The sequence below is a fragment of the Euprymna scolopes genome, chromosome 19 (assembly GCF_053919585.1).
Source record: "Euprymna scolopes isolate OS-2025 chromosome 19, ASM5391958v1, whole genome shotgun sequence".
NCBI classification, from domain to species: Eukaryota; Metazoa; Mollusca; class Cephalopoda; order Sepiida; family Sepiolidae; genus Euprymna; species Euprymna scolopes.
In genome coordinates, this window is record NC_136500.1 from 299,465 (window position 1) to 320,000 (window position 20,536).

The window sequence follows — 20,536 nt, forward strand, 5'->3', positions numbered from 1 at the left end:
TAAGCGAATTAAGATAAAAATATGCATGTGCGCATGCTCAGAATATAGTCGTTTTACCTCTGCCAAGGTCCACTGTTTTTTTTTTGTTGTTGTTTTTTTTTACCCCTTAGCAGCTATTTGTATAGGCTAAAAACCAAATCAAAAATATTGCCGACATTCAAATACCCTATGTATCAAGTTTCAAGTCTGTAGACAAAATATTCAGAGAGGAATTTAGTAAAAACGTTTCACAAACATAAAGTCAAGGCCACTTGTATATATGTGCGGAGATGTACGTATAATGTGTTGAGATTTCAAATAGAAAAGAAATGCCTAAGAAATCGGGCAAACCAGAGTTTTTCCCCTTACATGAAGAATGGTGTTTTTTTTTTGGTTTTGGTTTTTTTTTTTTTTTTTTTTTTTTTTTGTTGTTTTTTAGGATATTTTTTTCACTAATTTATTTGAATGTCACGAATGTATAGTACTTTTCGAAGCTCGTTCCTAGTACTTGCGAATCTTGTTCCTATTCACTTGCACGAGGGCAAAGTTAGACACATGGTTGGTTTTTAATGTGGGGGAAATCTAGCTTCCCAAAAAAGAGCCACTCAGGAGTGGAATAAAAAAAAAAATACCTTAACCTAAAAGGGCATTATGGCTGAGGTACATCAAAACAGATACTATACTTTGTTCTCAGCCCAAAAAAAAATCTTGTTTTACGTTTGTTTCTGCTTTGCATTTATTTTTTAGATTTGTTTTATTAATCGTTTGAACCTTTGTTTCTTGATTTGATAGTTTTTTTTACCTTTTCTCCTGATATTCTTATTTTGTTTTAACTGGGGATGGGGCATCCTACCCGATATCAAACATTCACATGTTATTTTATATGCACATAATTATTCCAACAATAATGAAGAAAAATATCTGTTGGCATTTGCCTATATTTATATGTAAAATTATTAAAAATAATAAAATAAAAAATAAACAAATATGATTGTGGACTAGTTCTGCTCTTTGGTCATTGGAATGTAACTTACCAATATATATATATATATATATATATATATATATATATATATATATATATATATATATATATATATATATATCCCTAAAACCTCTGGCCTTGATGAAGGGGAGACTAAAACTTACTTCTATGTTTTCAAATGAGCTGAAATAACAGCAAGGGGAGACTTGATTCCAAATATTTCTCATATGTTATATCTCTCATCTTTCTGAAATAGGGTACGATTATGAATATCTGTTGCAGAGAGGAATGTCAGTGGCAATCGGCCCTACAATTAAAAGATGATACAGGCAAGAAAAAGACAAAAACGATAATGGCAAAAAAGAGATGACAAACGCAGTACATGAATGAATTTAAATCCATTCAGGTTTATTTTCCGAAAGAGAAACTGAATGGTGGTAGGAGGTCTCAGGCTGAGGGTTGGAGTCCAGCTAGTGTTTGGACTGGCACGGCTACGAGGTCGTCGCCAGTGGCTACAGGAAACACATGCTGGCTTGAGAAGCTGAACTGCTGGGAATCGAGAGCGTCGACGGCGAGTGGCTGCTGTTGCTACTAGGTTCGGCTATCAAGTGGGTCAACAGCAAGAGGCTGCGGCTACTGCTGGGCTCGGCCACTGTCTGGGGAATTAGTTCCATAGTGGTTTGGCTGCTGCCAATGCTATGTTGGGTTGAGCTATTGTGGGGTGATCTTCACTCCCTGACAAGCTGGGCTGGTCTGCCACTGGTTGAAATAACTTGCTGTATTTTATACTCATCTGGCGGGCGTAGTTGTAGACACTGTGGCTTGCAGTGCTGGTCATTGTTTTCATTCTTGATTTGTGTTTGTTTTTGTGTCTTTAAAGTGCTGTGGGGAGTATCTGTTTGAGGTTTATATTCATGTGTCATATCAAATTGAAGCTGGAAAAGTTGTGAATATTAGCTGGAAAAGTGAATATTATTCTAGCCGGAATTGTACTATTCAGAGTTCCACAAGATAATTATTCATGTCAGATTACTTGTTGAAGGGTCGCCGACTGTGGTTTTTACATTTTGAATTGGAATCCTTTTTAGGTGAGCGGTTTTTTTTTGGTGGAAACCACGACAAGTGCCCCCTCCTGGATAATTGATTGTAAATCAATTACCAAAGAAACAATGTCGAAGGTATCTGCAAATGTTTTTCAAATGTATTTGCAAGGATCGTCAGAATGATGAGTGCGAATGAGTCTGCATGGTTGTTCGCGTTCTTAGTCTGCAAGCACGTCTGCAGAGTCCAAGGGATGACTGCTCGTGAATCTACACTTGTTGATTTTATCATTTGTGTTGTGGAAATATTTGTCGAGATTGACGGTATGCTGTGGTTAAAGTCAGTTACACAAAGGCTTGCAAGCAAGTCTGTGGTGCCAGGTACAAGCAAGTTAGTACCCGTGTCGGTGTGCATTGTTTGTGTTGATCGGGTCTCCTATGTGTTGGTTGAATCAACAAACGACCAGTTGTTGAGTTGTTTAATGTGCATGATCTAGCTTAACTCGTTTTAAAACTGGTGTGACTTCTTCCAGTCATTGAGATTTTTGATGTGTGTGCTGCAGTTTAATTCGTTGGTGTGACTTTCTTCCATTGTGATTGTTATTGATGTCTGTGGAGCTTGACTTTTCCGTATGAAGTCAAAGGCTTGTTGTTGATTCTGGGTTGAGTCTGTCGAGATGTTTAATAATCATGGTTGAACCTGGGCAACTGAATCAGGGGAGCTGATACATTGATCTCCTTTTCGTCCAAGGTTTCTGCCATCTTCTCTGCCAGCCTTTTTGCCTGTGTCTAAGATCACATACGGGGACCAAATGTCGATGGCAATCAACCCTACAACTAAAAGATGACACAGGCAAGAAAAAGATGAAAAACGACAATGATGAAGAAGAGATGACAAACGCAGTAGGTATCACTACACCTCCCTTCAAAACTCCTACTGCTCACATTCACACAGCATTAATACACACCCCACATTTTCCAAAGCGAAAACCACACCCAAATATCCTATAAAAAATGAATGTAATTTTGACTCTTTTTGGCTACTGCTGCTGCTAATCTCTTCACAAGTTCTCCACTGCTGCTAATCCTTTCCACGCACTCATATGCACTGTTACATATATAAGTTAATTTTTACTATTATTTTTTATTGTCGATAGTAGCAGCCTGTGAGCAGACACTGTTGTATTCAAATACTCTATATACTAAACTCTATATACTAAACTCCAAGTCTGTAGATCTGTGTACATTTCCCTATGCAATAACTCTGTCAATTTTTAGTCTACAGACTCGAAATTTGATATACAGGATACTGAGATTTGGGAAAACTTTTGTGATCAGTTTTCGGCCAGAAATTTGGCTGTTAAGGGGTCAAAGTTCAACGATTTGACCTTTGAGAACTCTACCAAACTCCTCCGACAATTTTGGGTCTAAACACTTGAAATTTTAGATATAGGTTCCTTGGACATGGATCTAACTTAATAACTTGATTTGAGCCCAAAATAATAAATTTTAAGGGGTCATAATAGATGTCAAAGTTAAAAAAAATTGACCCCTTTGTTTTGTTTTTGTTTTTTTGCTCAACATACCTCTCCAAATACCCGGGCAACGCCGGGCACCCATGCTAGTATATATATATATATATATATATATATATATATATATATATATATACTTAAAATTATTAAATTATTGTGAGTGAGGAAGGGCGTGTATGTGTGAGATTAAAGTTGCATTTACCAAAGACATAAATGTAGAATAAAAAAGGAAATGCACGTAACGTTAATTTTGCTCCAACTTGTCCTCTTGTCATTTAAATAGGCAATTACAAAAGTCGTTGCCCCCCACCTCCCGCACAGGGTAGGACGGGCGCTGTTACACACGCACAGTCGCATTAAGTTTCCTAAGTCCTACTTTAAGGTGGCCCACATCTGTGCATTGTTAAGTAGTTAACAAGCGATGCAAATGGCTGATCATCGCTTAAATTATGCGCCGTTTGACAGGAAATGATGTCACGTTAATCTGATGTGAGGAGGAAATTAAAGCCGATCGCCATGGCATTTTTATTGTCCACACAATAATTGTTTGCTTCCCTTTTCTGCTCACCGAGAACATTTTTCATTGACATGACAAGAACAACTTCAAGAAATTTATGAAAGAGAGAGAGATAGAGAGACAAGAAAGACAGAAAGAAAGAAAGAGAGAAGGATAGATAGATAGATAGATAGATAGATAGATAGATAGATAGATAGATAGATAGATAGAGGGGGAGGGGGAGAGAGAAAGAGCGAGATAGAGACAGAGTCTGATTTGTATATTTTTGGTATTTATTTGCTCCCCCATCGAGCAAATTAGCCACAAGGCCGATTTTTAATGTGAGGAGTGAAGGGGAAATGGGGACCAACTCCCCGGGGAATAGGGGAGCTGGATAGTGACGATTGGTATGAAGGGTTGCCCCTACATTGACCAAAGTCTTATATATGAGATTTCCCCCACATATGGTCTTTGCTTGCAGTATCTGCCGGAACAGATACTACACTTTGATCCCGAAATCAATTGCTATTGAATTCTTTGATGCCAAAACACAATACAAATGATGTTTTGGATGTTTTTAGATGGGGATTGATAATTTGAATTATTTGAATTATTCTAACTATTGTTCTCATCTTGGCATAACAAATAAAATTGTTGCCAGAATAGAATACTTACTTAAGAAATTTAGCCTCTTAAAGCTGATCAAACGAGAACAATCTACCCGTGTGGATTAATTAATGGGTTCAGTTAAAATTCTGTATAGATTCCGCAGATGGTAGAAAGTTTACCTTGGATGCAAATGCCTGCCTTTAATCGCCCTTTTTGACAGGACACATTTGGATTTATATATATGTATTTAATATTTTTTTACTTACATAATTTTTAGTTACAATTTATCAAGGCATGAAAGCCACTTCAGGGTAAGGGTTGATGAGTGTACGGTAGCCACTGAGACAACAGCATATTAATAGTTAGTTGTGGAAATGAGAGAGAAATGGATTATTTAGAAAAAAGGCTCAACAAGAACTTGTTTACATTGGACTTGAAAACGACTATATTGTAGTCAGCTGGAAAGCAAGCCAGAGTTCCACAGGCGGGCAGTTCTAAGAAAGACACTTTATTCTTTATGTCACAAGTGTCATGCTCATACATGAATTCCATGGCTAATATAACATACTGACCCAACGGGTCACGGGTAGTCTAGTAAATAATAATATTGAATAAAACGATTCATAATTGAATTAAAAATCAATTTCAAAAGGAAAAAACAAACAACATCAACTCGATTTTACGATCGTTTCGGAAACGATGTTCATTTAATTAAAATTGACAATAAATATTGACATTAATTTGACAAAAGTTTTGTCCTTCAAACATAGTTTCCTCATCAGCAAAAATGAGCAGTGGGGGGAGAAGTTATAGACACCAAAATAAAACTAGCATAGGCAGATATTCCTTATTTAGCTCCATTATAAAATTTGTTTTAAATTCAGTCGGTCTATCTTTTGACATGCTGTTATATCTTGTCTCTGAATGGGCAGTTTTCTTTTAAAAATCTTAATACATTTACTAATATATTAAAATAAACTCTGCTCTTTAGACTCCAGGTCTAATTCCCTTTAAAGACTATATATATATATATATATATATATATATATATATATATATATATATATATAGCGTGTCCATTAAGTCTGTGTGCATTAAAATGAAATTATAATTTATTCGTTAGATTAAAACCCTATACTGCATCTTAGGAGAAGCATCATGACGATCGCCATCATCTACAGAGGAGGTAGTTCGTATTTTTCCCTCTCTATCTACAGTATTCTTTCTGCCCCTAGTTTACACCCGGAAGATATATACATACTCTCACTGTTCTTCAGTCACCCTTCTTAACTGGATTATGAACTCCTTTACAAAGCATTAACTTTTCATTACACAAAATAATAATTTATCCCTTACACATTTCCATCACCTTTCAACCTGCTTCTTCAAGAATAGATACCTTATTGGATAAACGAACACAATAGCTGTTAAAAAAACATGGCCGCCAAACAACTGATTTCTTTTCTGTTTCATTTTCCTTTTCCCCACAAGATTACTTAAATTCTTCTACTGTTGTCAATTAAACTTATTGTTTTCTGCAACATAAAACAAAGACATAATCACGATATTCGATGTTTGCTATATTGCGGCCGAACGATAGATTTTGTAAACAAATACACACGGACACATAAAGATACACAGACAGCGTAAGATAGCCTTATAGAGAGACAGGGGGAGAGGCAGATAGACTCATACCTAGATAGAGAGATAAAGATAGAGAAAGACAGAGAGCGAGAGAGACAGAGACAGACAGAGACAGAAAAAGAGAGAGAGTGAGAGAGAAACAGCTTTTTGAAAAACATTACAAACTTTTTACTTACTTTAGACAGAACGTTTTATTTGCTTTTAAACAATACGCATAGAAGTTTATAGACCTTTCCTTTACTTATAAATAATACGAACAGAACTTTTTTGTCTGTTTTTATTTTTAATCTTATACACCGTTATTTTTAATCTTGTATACCAAACTTTTTATAATTTTACAGGGCAAATTAGTATGCATTGCAATTGTCTGCAAATAAGTAGTTTTTCGATTATTAATCAATATAATTGTTTTTAGCATTATTATTATTATTATTATTATTATTATTATTATTATTATTATTATTATTATTATTATTATAATCATTATTTACAAAAATGACTGTGGGTGTAATCCACGTGCTTATGCACAAAATTATTTTTTAGAAAATACAGTTGCGAAATTATTAAAATAAAAATTATCCTTCACTTACGTTATTAGTGACCTACTTGCATTTTAAAAAAACAAGATCGCATTTAAATTGTCCGCAAATAAGTAATTTTTCGAATAAAAATAAACTTTATCATTTACTTAGGTTATGTGTGACCTATTTGCGTTAAAATAAAAAAATACAGCATTATCATTGTACGCAAATAGGTAGTCTTTTTAATATAAAGCAATATCACTTTTTTTTTCTACATTTTGTAAAAAATACCGTTGAGTTAAATCAAGGTGATTAAGCATAAAGTTACTTTGTAGAAACTACAGTTGCAAAATTATTAAAAAGCAAAAAAAAAAAAATGATTTATCTACATATTTGTGACCTATTTGCATTATAAAAATACTAATATTTAATAGAAGATTTCGAGCAATGTAGTTACCGACTTTACCTTTTCTTTTCTTTTACTGTTTTTTTTTCTTGACCGACGCACATCCTATAACTAAAAGTGGATCTTAAAGGTCAAAACGGATATCTCACTTGATCTAAACTTAAGTTTTTTTTCTACATTTTGACATGCTTCACTAACTTTATACAGCGAAAATTTAATAACGTTATTATTGAACATGTAATCATGTTATTATTAAATTTTAAGGTGGAAGATTACTTACAAAACACCTTCCTCTAACATGTTCAGAATAGCTTCCAAAATGATAACATTATTATGTCAGCAGGGTAACAAAAAATACATAAGTACCCAGCACTTACATTTTTCCGACCGACACTGCACAACCAAACTTTCAAAGTTGGTTCATAGAATTTGCGTGTGGGGATCAGGACAACGATTATCAAGATTAAACTTGGGTCAGATATTTTGACAACCCACCCACTACAAAATGGGCTGTCTATTCTGAAAACTGTTCTTAACAGGAGTAGGTTGGGGTGTCCATTCCGAAAGCCATTCTTACCATGGGGATGTTGGGAGTGTCTATTCCAAAAGCCGTTCTTAACATAAGAAGGTTAAGGGTTGGGGGTTGGGCAATACCAACAACAGCCGAACTTAAACTTTTAACGAGGGGAAAAGGCATGCTTCCACCGGGCAATGCCGGTTAATGGGTCCTGCTAGTCATAAAAAAACTAGGTACATAAAACTTTATAACATTTTTTACAGATTATTTCTATCGCAAATGCAAATAAAGTTATAATTTTTTTAATGCACATGGACTTCATGGACACTCTGAATATATATATATATATATATATATATATATATATATATATATATATATATATATATATATATATATATATATGTCAGTGTGTGGGGGGTATGCATTTGTGTATTACAGTATTCATTTGACAAAAAATAAAATTATACTACACACTAAAGGAAGATTTAGAATGAGACTTTTTTTTAAATTTTATTCGCCCTAAATAAAGCATATTGTCATTAGGACATAAGGGCTACTGTGATGACAAGACTCACAGGAGGAGAGCTAAGTATGGATTTGGGCAGTAAGGTGTGTGTTCAAAATGCATTTAATTTTCTGCACATTGCTACAGCTGAGGAAAGAGGAAGCAGGAAGAGCATTCCAAAGGTAAATGGTTCAAGGAAGGCGTTTTTGATATCGCTTAGGGTTTTTAAGCATTTCTCACTCAGAAAGTTGTTGAGATGCTTGAAAAAGTGGTAGTCAGTAGGCAAGTATGGTGATGAGGCAGACTTACGTAGCCCAATTCATTCAACTTCTGTAGGGTTTAGCAACGTGCGTCGTTGAGGAGAATTGAGCCTTTCCTATTGACTAGTGCTGAGTGTTGTTCTCGAAGTTTCTGATGCGTTTCATCCATTTGTTGACAATACTTATCTGCCAAAATGTTTTCGCCTGCATTCAAAAAACTGTAATGGATGAGACTAGTTGCAGACCACTAAACAGTCAGCATGACCTTCTTTTGGTGCAGCTCTAGCTTCGGGAAGTATTATGGAGCTTCATCATTGAGCTGAGCATTGCTGGTTGTCATAAAGAACTTATTTTTCATTGCAAGTCACAACCCGGTCGAGAAACGGGTCGTTCTTGTCTAAAAGAAGGAAAGATGACATTTCCTAATGGCGTTTCTTTTGGTTGTCATTCAATTCGTGAGGCACTCATTTATCAAGATTTTTGTCTTTCTAATCACTCTCAAGTGGTTGAAATCTTTGTATATGTTATGTCTAATTCAGAAGCAAGTTCTCGAACAGTTGTGCGTGGATTGGTTTCAACTAGAGCTCTTGATTGATCATTATCAACATCCTTTGGCCGACTACTATGCTCATCATCTTCAGGACTTTTGTCACCACAACAAAACTTTTTAAACCACCATTATTGTGCTGTGCGTCCAGTAGTGGTTCCTAGGCTAAACGCTTCGTTTATATCATGAGCTGTTGCAGCAGCTTTTCGGCCTCGCTTGAATTGAAATAAGAAATTAGTGATCTTTTACCATCTTGTATTCAACGTTCTGAAAAGAAGACATAAAAACAATTGTAATTAAAACGATTAAATAGAGCGAAAAACGAATGTTTTTTAAATGACATATAAATTAAAGGTATTATAGCAAAAACTTATTTGAAAATACATCAATTGAAATCAAAATTGAAAATTCCGCAAGAACTTTCTTGTCAACCTAATATTAGTTGACCACGTGTTTAGGAATAATACATTCCATATTTAGTGAGTGTTATCGTTTACAACACATGCAATGGAAAAGTACAGGGGAATAATGCAGAAGAAACAATGGAATTCAACAACACATGCATTTATTACAATTGGTTGTAGACAAATTAGATTAAGTAACCCTGCGTTAGTCACCTGGGTGTTCCAAACATGATCTGTCCCATGGGGTGCTTATACATCCCAATACAAAAATGATTATAATGTTATTATTTTGTAAAATATAGTTATCCTGATGGTTCAGGATATATCTAAAGTCCCCATTGAACAGTTTGAATCACTAGTAGCTTGTTAATATTAATATGAAATAAATACAATAAAATCTCTATATATATAAATGTAATTCTTGGTTCGTTCGTTATTAGTAGTCTAAATAACCACTGGACCGATGGCTTCCACATTTTAGTATAATATGTTTACTGTACCCATGCGTGTTTTTATATATCTTTTTTTTAATTATAACATTATTCTTAATTTTTCTTTGTACCGATAGGCCATTTTTTTTTATTTGGGGACATATCACGTCACGTGACATCACTAAAAGGATCTTTAGTGTAAACAGAATGTGTTTATTTATATATATATATATATATATATATATATATATATATATATATACATAAATAAAGCATCGTAATTTTTAACAATAAAAAAAAAAATAAAATAATTTTTACAGGAACGTTACGAAAATAGCCCATAAAGTCCGTATTAATGAGTTCGATATAACTCGAAGCAAAATGAATTTCTCGCACTACCGATGCTATTTTTATATTTAATTCTTTTTTGTATTTAATTCAATATCTTAAGCCTTTACTTTACTAATCATCTTTTAAATAGCTCTAGAAAACTAATATTTATCTTTTAAAGGATTTTTACAACAAATTTATTTAACTTCAAAATTTCGCTGAATTGGTTAAGTTCGCCGTGAAAACATTTTTCATAACTTTTTTTTCACGTGTACAAATATTTTTTTTTCTTTTGAAAATTAAGTTTAGTCCTTAATCTTTCAAATACAATCAAAATGTTGTTGGAAACCTACAAAAAAATTCGTTTATTTTTGCCCGTACCTAAACAATAGATATTAGCTGCAAATCGACCATTGTGGGTCATCTTTTTACTATTCAGGAAATTAAAGATTCAATTAGATTCCTATTTCAGTCACCTAAATTATTTAGTGTGAAAGGTGTTTAGAAATTTATATCCAAAGCTAAATATTATTTTTACTTAAATAAAAATAACATTAATGTAAAAATAACATTGATTTCACGAAAAACACCCGTCTAGCTGAATCCACTGTGAAAAATTTCCCTCACTCTATATCTGTGCCTAAATCAAAACGCGGATTCCATGAACAAAGCTTCTTTCTTAGAACTGCACGCCTGTGGAACGCTGTTCCGTCTGCCTGCTTCCAACCTGACTACAACTTGGATGTCTTCAAGTCCAACGTTAACAAATTCCTAATGAACCGCCCCCTTAAGTAAACACTTCATCAAATCTCCACACTAGCGTAATGTACTTGCAATAACCCTTACCCCTGAGTGGCTTCCGGGCCTTGATAAGTGGTGACCACTGTTTAAAAAAAAAAAAAGTTAGGTAAAATTTGCATAGAATGCTCTGCTTTATGGTTGTTATAAAAATGGAACGGAAATTTAAATTTTGTTCCCTTATAAATTCGGTACATTTTTACATTACGTCCAACTCATCGTTCACATTCGACATGTCAACTTTTATAGGTTTCCGGGTATGCTGACAACTTTTCATATCAGACAATTGCTTTTCATTTGGAAAGTTCACCCTTTTTGTGGGGAGCTGGTTTTCCCTAACATCGTGGGGAAGCAAAATAAGGCAGAAAGCTGAAAGCTTAACTGGGCTTTCAGCCAACGTTCATTTCTGCGCCCGCATGATTCTTAACTTATTTACTTCAAGTCAACTTGACATCGATAAATTTGAATGCTTTTTCACTTCCTCTTGTGTCGTAGCGTAGCGGTAAGATTTCAGATTTTCTTTCATTTTCTTTTTCCACCTTCTAATCTGCCTGCCTACTACCACTTTTTTTTCACTCCAAACACCCGAGCAACGCCAGCCACCCTCGCTAGTATATAATAAGTCTAAGGTTATTTTTGTCAGTGGGGAAAACGTATCTATGAATAATATTTTATGGTCTTTTCTTCCAATTTAAATCCTAGTTGCTTCCCACCGGACTACAACTTGGATGTCTTCAAGTCCAACGTTAACAAATTCCTAATAAACCGCCCCCTTAAGTAAACACTTCATCAAATCTCCACACTAACGTTATGTACTTGCAATAACTCTTATTCCTGAGTGGCTTCCGGGCCTTGATAAGTGGTGATCACTGTGTAAAAAAAAAAAATAGAAAACGTTAATTGTATTGGGATTTTGTGTTGATCGGTATTACTGTTTGTGGTGGTGTTTTTTAAGTTCCGGAGGATTGATTTTATTTGCTAGTAAACTATGTTGTTTGTAAAGAGTAGCCTGAGATGTCGGAAAATTTCTGTTTCTATGTCTATCCTTGTGGTCATCTCACTAGTAAGGGTGCTGGAGGTAAACATTTCATCTGGGCTGACGTTACCCGCCTGATAGTCAGGGACCCGAACCTTGGATTAACCACTAAGGAGGCTGTCTTATCAGCAGGTGCAAAGTACAGAGGCTGCTGCATTGCCATTTGGTGAATGGATTCTGGACCATGCAGTAGTTTCTGGTAGGGCCTCTCGATGCCATACTAGTGGGTAATTGTTACGGCTTTACCTTATCATGTGCCACAAAAAAAAAAAATTCTTGTCTTTTTCTCTCTTATTTTCTCTCTCTGTCTTGCTCCAACCAAGTCTACCGACCTGCTCCACAAACCCCAAAACCTCAACAATCATGACAAATCTCCAAAAAAGAAACACGAATGAACATAGAACCCCATCCTCCAACGTAGACCCCTACTACCAGGTCTCCTTCTCCAACATCAGGGGTCTACGTTCCAACATTCCAGAGGTTGAAACACAATTACAGGAGGCGAAACCTGACATATTATTTCTAAGTGAAACTGGCATAGGGCCAACCACTTCTCTAGATGAATTCATGATTAAAGGATACTCTAACTTAACATCTAAATCTGACCCCCAAGATCGCCATAGGCATGTAATATGTACCTACATCAAAGATGGCTTTCCATGTCGTAGGGATATCTCCGGAGAAGACCCTAATTTACCTTATATGTGCTTCCGAGTTGCACTAGCTTACACCACTGCATTTATATTTGCCCTCTATCACCCCCACAACAGTGGGGTTACTATCTTTAGGAGTATATCTGAGAAAATTGACCACATCCTGTCTGCTCATCCTTCGGCTAACATTCATATTTGCGGTGACTTCAATGTCCATAATGTGGAATGGCTGACCCACTAAAATAAAACCGATGATGAGGGGAGGTTTTGACATGATTTTGCCATTGCCTATGACCTCACTCAGATTGTTCACGAACCCTGAGCTGTGTTCATGTTCCGTTCTATCTCCTCTGGGATCCTCTGACCACTCTGTTGTAACAGTTAAGATAAAAATGAAATGTAATAAGTCTTCAGACGTACCTCTCCACCATACTGTATATCGATACTCTATGGCTGACTGGGATAGCTTCCATACATTCATATCTGACCTAGCTCAGCATTCCATGTTTAAAAAGGATGTGTCCTCTATAGTATAAGACCTGACCGAATGGTTAATTGTAGGCATAGACCGATTCATACCATCCAAAAAATTCCAACAAAAACCTAACAGCCAGCCATGGTTCTCCCCTGAATGTGCTGCTGCCATCGTGCACAGAAATCACTTTTTCAATAGCTACCAACGTAATAGATGTACTGAGACTAAAGCTGCTTTCAGGACTGCCAGCAACCACTGTAAAAGAGTAATAAAAAATGCAAGAGAGCTATATGCTCAGTCTGAGCAGGGGTTTGATTCCCACCAGTTCTGGCAAATAGCAAACAGGATCTTGAATAGAAACGTGCGTTCTATCCCAACTATTATCAATGGACCTGAGGTTATCTCGTCAGCATCAGACAAGGCCAGACTATTTGCAAAGAACTTTGCAGCTAATTCTACCCTATGCGACAATGGCTATCAACTCCCCGTATTTCATCCTATAACAGACAACATGCTATGCAACATACAAATATCTGTGCTTGAGGTCGCCAAGCTAATCAAGAACCTTGATTCCAGTAAAGCAACTGGCCCTGACGGCATCCCAATTATAGTGTTAAAAAAGCTCCAACCAGAATTTGCTTCCATACTTACAAAACTGTTTAAGCATTGCCTTAAGGAGAAGTGCTTTCCAACACCCTGGAAAACCTCATCAGTATCGCCTGTATTTAAGAATTCAGGCCAAAAGTCATCTCCCTCTCAGTACAGACCAATAAGTCTCCTGTGTATCATGAGTAAGTTGTTGGAATCTATATTAAATAAAGAAGTAGTCAACCACCTCAACAGAAACAACCTTCTTAGTGACATGCAATATGGTTTCCGCTCTGCAAGATCTACAGCAGATGTGCTAATGGTTATATCACATAGGGTTAGTGAATCTCTTGACAAAGGTTTCCTTTCCAGGGCAATTGCTCTTGACATATCGAAGGCCTTCGATAAGGTATGGCATAAGGGCCTACTTCACAAGATTTCTAGCTACGGTATTACTGTAAATGTTTTCTCAGTGATAGGTTCATAAGAGTAGTGGTTGATGGGCAGAAATAAGAGGCCCACAGTATTAATACTGGAGTCTCTCAGGGGTCCATCCTGGGCCCAACTCTCTTCCTGATCTGCATCAATTTTCTCCTAAAACACATACTTAAATAATTCGTTGACATCTATGCTGATGACAGGACCATCTATGGCAACACATCAAAGGCCGTAAATGACAAAGTTCTCTCTAATTCTCTCTCCTCTGATCTTGAGCGCATGGTACAATGGGGGAAGAGGTGGCTGGTCACTTTTAATGCATCTAAAACCAAGCTTCTATCTTTACATCATCAATGCTCTGATTCCCATCTGGCATCAATTGAAATGGATGGCTCTCGTCTTGGGGAGGCTTCATGTTTTGACAAACTTCTGGGCTTGACCGTTACTCCTGATCTGAAATGGAACACGTACTTCAAATCTGTTGCCAGGGATGCTGGGAAAATGGTGGGATCCTTCTACCGCTCCAGAAGATATCTCACTACTAATGCAATTCTCTATCTGTATAAAAGCCAAGTACGTCCAAGGATGGAGTACAACTGACACATCTGGGCAGGAGCTGCTAAAAACAGCCTATCCTGCCTTGACAGAGTACAAAATAGACTCCGTGGTTTGGTGGGGGATGCCCTTTTCTCTTCCCTGCAGCCTCTCTCCCACAGAAGAGACATTGCGAGCCTGTCTTTGTTTTATCGTTATTTCCATGGCAAGTGCTCGTCTGAGCTCCAATCTCTGGTCCCCCCTCGCCAATCTTTCACAAGAAACACCCGTTTGGCTGAAACTACTGTCAATAATTTTCCCCACTCTTTATCTGTGCCTAAATCCAAACGTAGATTCCATGAGCAAAACTTCTTTCTCAGAAGTGCACAGTTGTGGAACTCTCTTCCGTTCACCTGTTTCCCACCTGACTACAACTTGGATGTCTTCAAGTCCAACATAAACAAATTCCTGACAAACTGCCCCCTTAAGTAAGACACTTTATCAAATCTCCAATACTAATGATTACTACAATACTATCTCATTGATTACTGTACACACAATAACCCTTATCCCTGAGTGGCCTCCGGGCCTTGATAAGTGGTGCCCCCCCCATGTAAAAAAAATCCGTTATTGATGAGGACTTCCTTGATATTTTTAGTTCGAGTAGTAGTGTTTTGTTATTTGTTTTGTTTTGTTTTGTTCTTTTTCTGTTAGAGGAGATTAGGTTGGCATGATTACGAAGGTTTTTGATTATGGCTATCTTATATTGATGGGGACATTTGCCCTTAAGATTCAGAAGTCAGAACTTAAGGCTAGTAGGTTTTTGTAGTTGGAGGTGCTGATGGTGTTAGAAGTATCAATGAGGACGTCAAAAAGAGGAATTTTATTATTAACATTTATTTCTCTTGTGAATTTAAGTCTGGCGTTATCTTGAAAGAGCTCCTTCAGTTTTAGTATTTGTTCATTGTTATTGGCTAGGATGATAGTATCAACAACATACCGCACATAGATAGAGGGTTTGCTGATGTAATTTAATATCTTGTTTTCGAGATCACTCATATAGAACTCGCTAAATAGCAGACCGAGGATTGAACCTATTGAGACTCCCTCTATTTGGGTGTAAATATTCCTTTTATAGTAAGTTCGGTTTATGCATTTTGACCATTCCATACAGATATCTAGGTTTATATTCACCAATAATTTTGGGAAATTGGTAATTTCCAACTTGGGCATTATTAGCAGTGATGAGTTTGTTAAGTTGTATCTTTAGTATGATTGTAGGATTATTATTCATCTTTATATTTTTTTATTTTAAGCAGTCGTCAAGGATGGTTTGTAGTTTTTCGTGGTAGTCAGAAGTATGCTGAATATGCTTGTTCTATAGGCTTTTTTACCGTGTAATGACAAAAAGTTTATATTCCAAATACCAAGATGTTGTTCATCTTGCCGTTTATTTCTTTCGGCACGCTAAAATGTTCAATTCTTGACAGCACCTGTTTCTTAGTGCAGAAACAATCATATAATTATTATGTCAACTAGTTTAATTTTTTTCTGCCCTGAATTATCAGAATAATAAGAACTCATTAACTTCAAGAAGAAAAAATAATAATTTGGGCATGCTTACTTAAATCCGAAAAAAAATAAAGAGCAGTTGCATTGTTTTTAATATTTACGCCATTTTTTTTTTTTTTTAATTTACGATTTGAAAAATCAAAGACGGCGTAAATATCATAAAAATAATGCAATTACTCTTCATTTTATGACTGATTTCATAAATTTTATAGGGAAGTTGGTTTCATAGAAGTATGTTAATTTATGAATTTATGTAAAAGATATAACAATGGAGTTCTAAAAAGACGTTTGATGGTGACACTATATATAATGGATTTTTAGACATAGGGTGGTGGCTAGAGTAGTTGAGGAGTGTGTGGTTGTTTGTCAGTTTAATGTACATGGAGGCAGATATGTTATTTTAGGGTTGGATTATTATATCTAGTAATGGAATTGAGGTGTACAAATATGCAATGATGAATTTAATTGTGTAATGTTAATTCTTGGCGTATTGATGAAAATTCACTAAGTTGTCGAGTCCATGTGTTCATATAAAAAAATGTTGTTTATATATCTACAGTAGAGACTAAGTTTAAGAGGATAATAGTTAATAAATTTAGTTTTCTAATATATACATAAATATATTAGTGTAACTAGGCGCCATTTCCGTGCTTATGACGGTACTCTGATTGATAGGTAGTGCTTGCAATTAAATTGAAATTGCATACGTCTTGTATTTTTTTATCATGAAATCTTTGCCTGTAAGAAATTCTTTGCAAGTTAGGACGGCCTCGTTATGTGGAATGTTTGTATAAATTTTAAAGACGTTCATCGTCATTAAAATTTTTCTGTTGAGAAAAGAATAAGGTGGATGTAGAAGTAATTTCAAGTGCAATTCATATAGTTTGTAATCGACTTGTGAGGTATTTTTTTTTCATTTCTACCCCAAACAAGGCACAGTGCCACTTTGATGCTGGGACATAATTTGCAGGCATAGTATGTAGAGAGTTGAGTTTCAAGATGTCTGTTTACATTACAATTGAACTTCTCCATGTCAGTACAGTCAGGGAAGCAGGAACCCAGAAGGGAATTCCAAAATCTAGCAGTTCTAGGAAAGAAACTATTAGAATAGAAGGCTTTCTGACATCTGGGAATCTTTACTGTGTAGGATGGGATTTTGCTGCTTATCGGGTTTGTCGGGGATATTAAGGTAGAGGATGTACCCTTGTAGTTCGTCAGAGCACCTACCATTAAAATATTTGTAAAATAGGCAGAGGGATGCAATATTCCGTCAATGAAACAGAGGTTGAAACCTAGCCGACCATTCGTGACCTATCAGGTTTGCGACTCTCTTTTGAACCCTGTCCAGAATTGAGAGACTAGTAGCAGATGCATCAGCCTAAATGTGGCAACAAAACTCCATATATAGGCGAATTGTGGTCTTGTAGAGAGACAGGACATTCTCAGGCGTAAGTAATTTTCTAGCATGGTAGAGAGAACCCACCTTCTTTGCAGCAGCCTCGACAATACCCTCGATGTATCTGTTCTAACTCATGTTCCCTGTGAATGTTAAGCCGAGGAGTCTGAACAAAGTACTTTCAGGTAATGTATAATTAGCCATAGAATAGTCCTTTCACCATGCTTAAATGATAATATCAGTTCTATCTATAGTAACAGAGGAAATCTCTAAAATTGTTACATTATGCATTTTTTTATGAAAGAACACATTTTCTTCTTCATTTGTGATCATTTCTTGCGTTTTCTATCTTCAAACGCAAAAAAAAATAATAATATTCGCTAGTGAGGGTTCTTACTTTTTCAAGGTAATCAATTAACAAAATATCTTGCATATTCCAAAAATACAGAGGCCAAAATCATGCCTACTAATTATTGCCTTTGATTGCTTTGGACAGCTTTCACCTACTGCTGTCCACTCAGCTGAATACTGATTTGACACAAGTGAAGTGGTGGGTCCATGTTTCATCCATTGCCACAAATTAATGCAAAAATTATCTATTGTTTTGTTGAATCAATTGCAAACAACATTCTGAATCAGTGAAGCGTTGTTGTTTTTCATCGACTGTGCGCAAATGGAGCATCAGTTTTGAACACAACTTTCTCATTGACAAATACTTGTGCAAAATTGTGAACATACTGCCTTTAGGTGTCATAATTTCCTGTTATTATTGTGACAGAACTACATGGGTAACGTATGAATTAACTGATCCATACACTATAAATACTGGAAGATAAGGCATTAATGGGGGAGTCGATATCTAGTGGACCAACCGAAATCGATTAGACTCAAACTTTTGTATATTTTTGCTAATACATTTTGCTACTTTATTTTCGTGTTCTGTTTACCTTGTAGCCCTTTAAACATGGTTATAACAGTGGAAAAGAAGATTCGAGAACTCATGGAGGATACTCTAATTTAAATACCTCAGTGTTCTTATAATACTGACAAACGAAGGATTCAGGAATTAAAAAAAACTGTCTAAAACATTGGCGTAAAAAATAATGGAACAACATCTATTTTAAAAATAAACTAAGTATGTAGCAGTAATTCTTCTAACGCACTCACCTCTAAAAGGTCTTCTCTGTCTGTTGTCGATACGCGAGGACTGGAAGAAGAAGAAGAAGAAGAAGAAGAAGAAGAAGAAGAAGAAGAAGAAGAAGAAGAAGAAGAAGAAGAAGAAGAAGAAGGAGCGGTAGGCGTGGTTGTTTGCCGATGGTTGTGTTCTTGGTCAAATCTAGCCAAAACAAGACAGAGCGATTGACTAGAGTGTCTCAGCAGTGGCTTAATGCAATTAAGAGGAACACTGAGCCTGTGCAACCTACCTGCATTACATTCATGATCTCGGTCAGGTTGGACCAGATAAAAATTGTTCATGAACAAAGCTGTCAGCCTGGTGTGAAACGGACACTCTACTTTGTGAAACAAATTAACTCTAGGGTTTCCAAAGCCGCCGGGAGAACCGTCGTCAGAGAATGCGAAGAATGTCAGTCGATCGATCCGTCATCCATACACCGATCAAAGGGGGCTTTAAATGTTAAACGAACATGGCATAGAATAGTGATGGATATCACTCATTATAATGGAGCCCATTGTTTTATATTGATTCACTGCAGCCCCACTCAGTTTGCTCAGCAAGATGTGAAAAGTATAATCAACCAGCTAGGGATGCTTTTCCATGAACGAGGGCTGTCATCAGAAATTCTAATGGATAATGACATTGCCTCTCAGAGCAGCTTCTTTAAAGCTTTCATGGATGAATAGAGAATCAGACTTCGATTTCGTTGTGTGTGTGTCCCCTCCAGTAACGGCATCATCGAGCGATGTCATAGAAGTGTGAAAAGGATCACAGCCACAAAACGGTGTACTATGCCAGAGGCAGTATGCCGGTACAACTTTATACTAAAGGATGACTAGTCCTCTGCTGCAGCACCTGCCAACATGGTCTATCGGTACTGCATACAGCTTAAAGGAATTGATGAAACAGCGGAACCGATATACAATCAACAGCAGACTGTCTTCCAAACGAGTGACCAAGTGTGGGTAAAGGCTCCACATGGTCTATGTACCACAAAATATGTAGTGGGACGTATGACTGGGAGTACCAGTACACAGAATATATCAGTTGATGGAATGCCACGCCATGTAAGAGACCTGAGACCCATAGTGGGACACGGGCCCGCGAATGGCCTGCTTTGATACACCTTCAGAGAGTGGAAGTCAGAGATTTGTAACCGTCAACGAGACGCTGGGGTAGCAGATATTCAGTGTGGATGTAGATAATGGCAAAAGACGAAGGCTGGAAGAAGAAGAAGAAGAAGAAGAAGAAGAAGAAGAAGAAGAAGAAGAAGAAGAAGAAGAAGAAGAAGAAGAAGACGCGGTAGGCGTGGTTGGTTTTATTGGGAAAAAGGCGAGATTAACCGCAAGAATTCCGTAGACTTTAAAGGGATAAAAAACCAAACTCAGACGGATAGGGGGCCATGCTTTTGCTCAAAACAGAAAAACAGTGATAGAAGAGTTCTTTTCCAAAGAGAGTTCCAAGGTGTAAAGCAGGAGGGCCCAGCAGTTTTCAAAGTACGAGCTCGTGAGGTGAGAAAAAATTTACTTTGGGGGTGCCTTTCCTCTGTTTGTCCTATGCAGTTAACCGTCAGTGAATTGGCACTGAAAATAAGAGATACAGATTTTCCTGTGCGTGTGTGTGTTTTTTGTTTATTTGTTTTTTTTTTGTTTTTGTT

General features: G+C 36.4%; 1 protein-coding gene and 1 long non-coding RNA gene across 3 annotated transcripts in view; one reads left to right on the forward strand and one right to left on the reverse strand.

Annotated features, from left to right (window-relative positions):
• The window catches only part of LOC145303397 (proline-rich protein 5-like), a 493,349-nt gene that overhangs the window by 160,735 nt on the left and 312,078 nt on the right, over positions 1 to 20,536 (forward strand). The window lies entirely within an intron of this gene.
• LOC145303399 (uncharacterized) overlaps positions 9,194 to 20,536 on the reverse strand; it is a 231,680-nt gene continuing 220,337 nt past the window's right edge. Inside the window, exon 3 of the long non-coding RNA XR_013873706.1 lies at positions 9,194 to 9,314. This is a non-coding gene — a long non-coding RNA (uncharacterized LOC145303399). The remainder of the gene's footprint in view (positions 9,315 to 20,536) is intronic.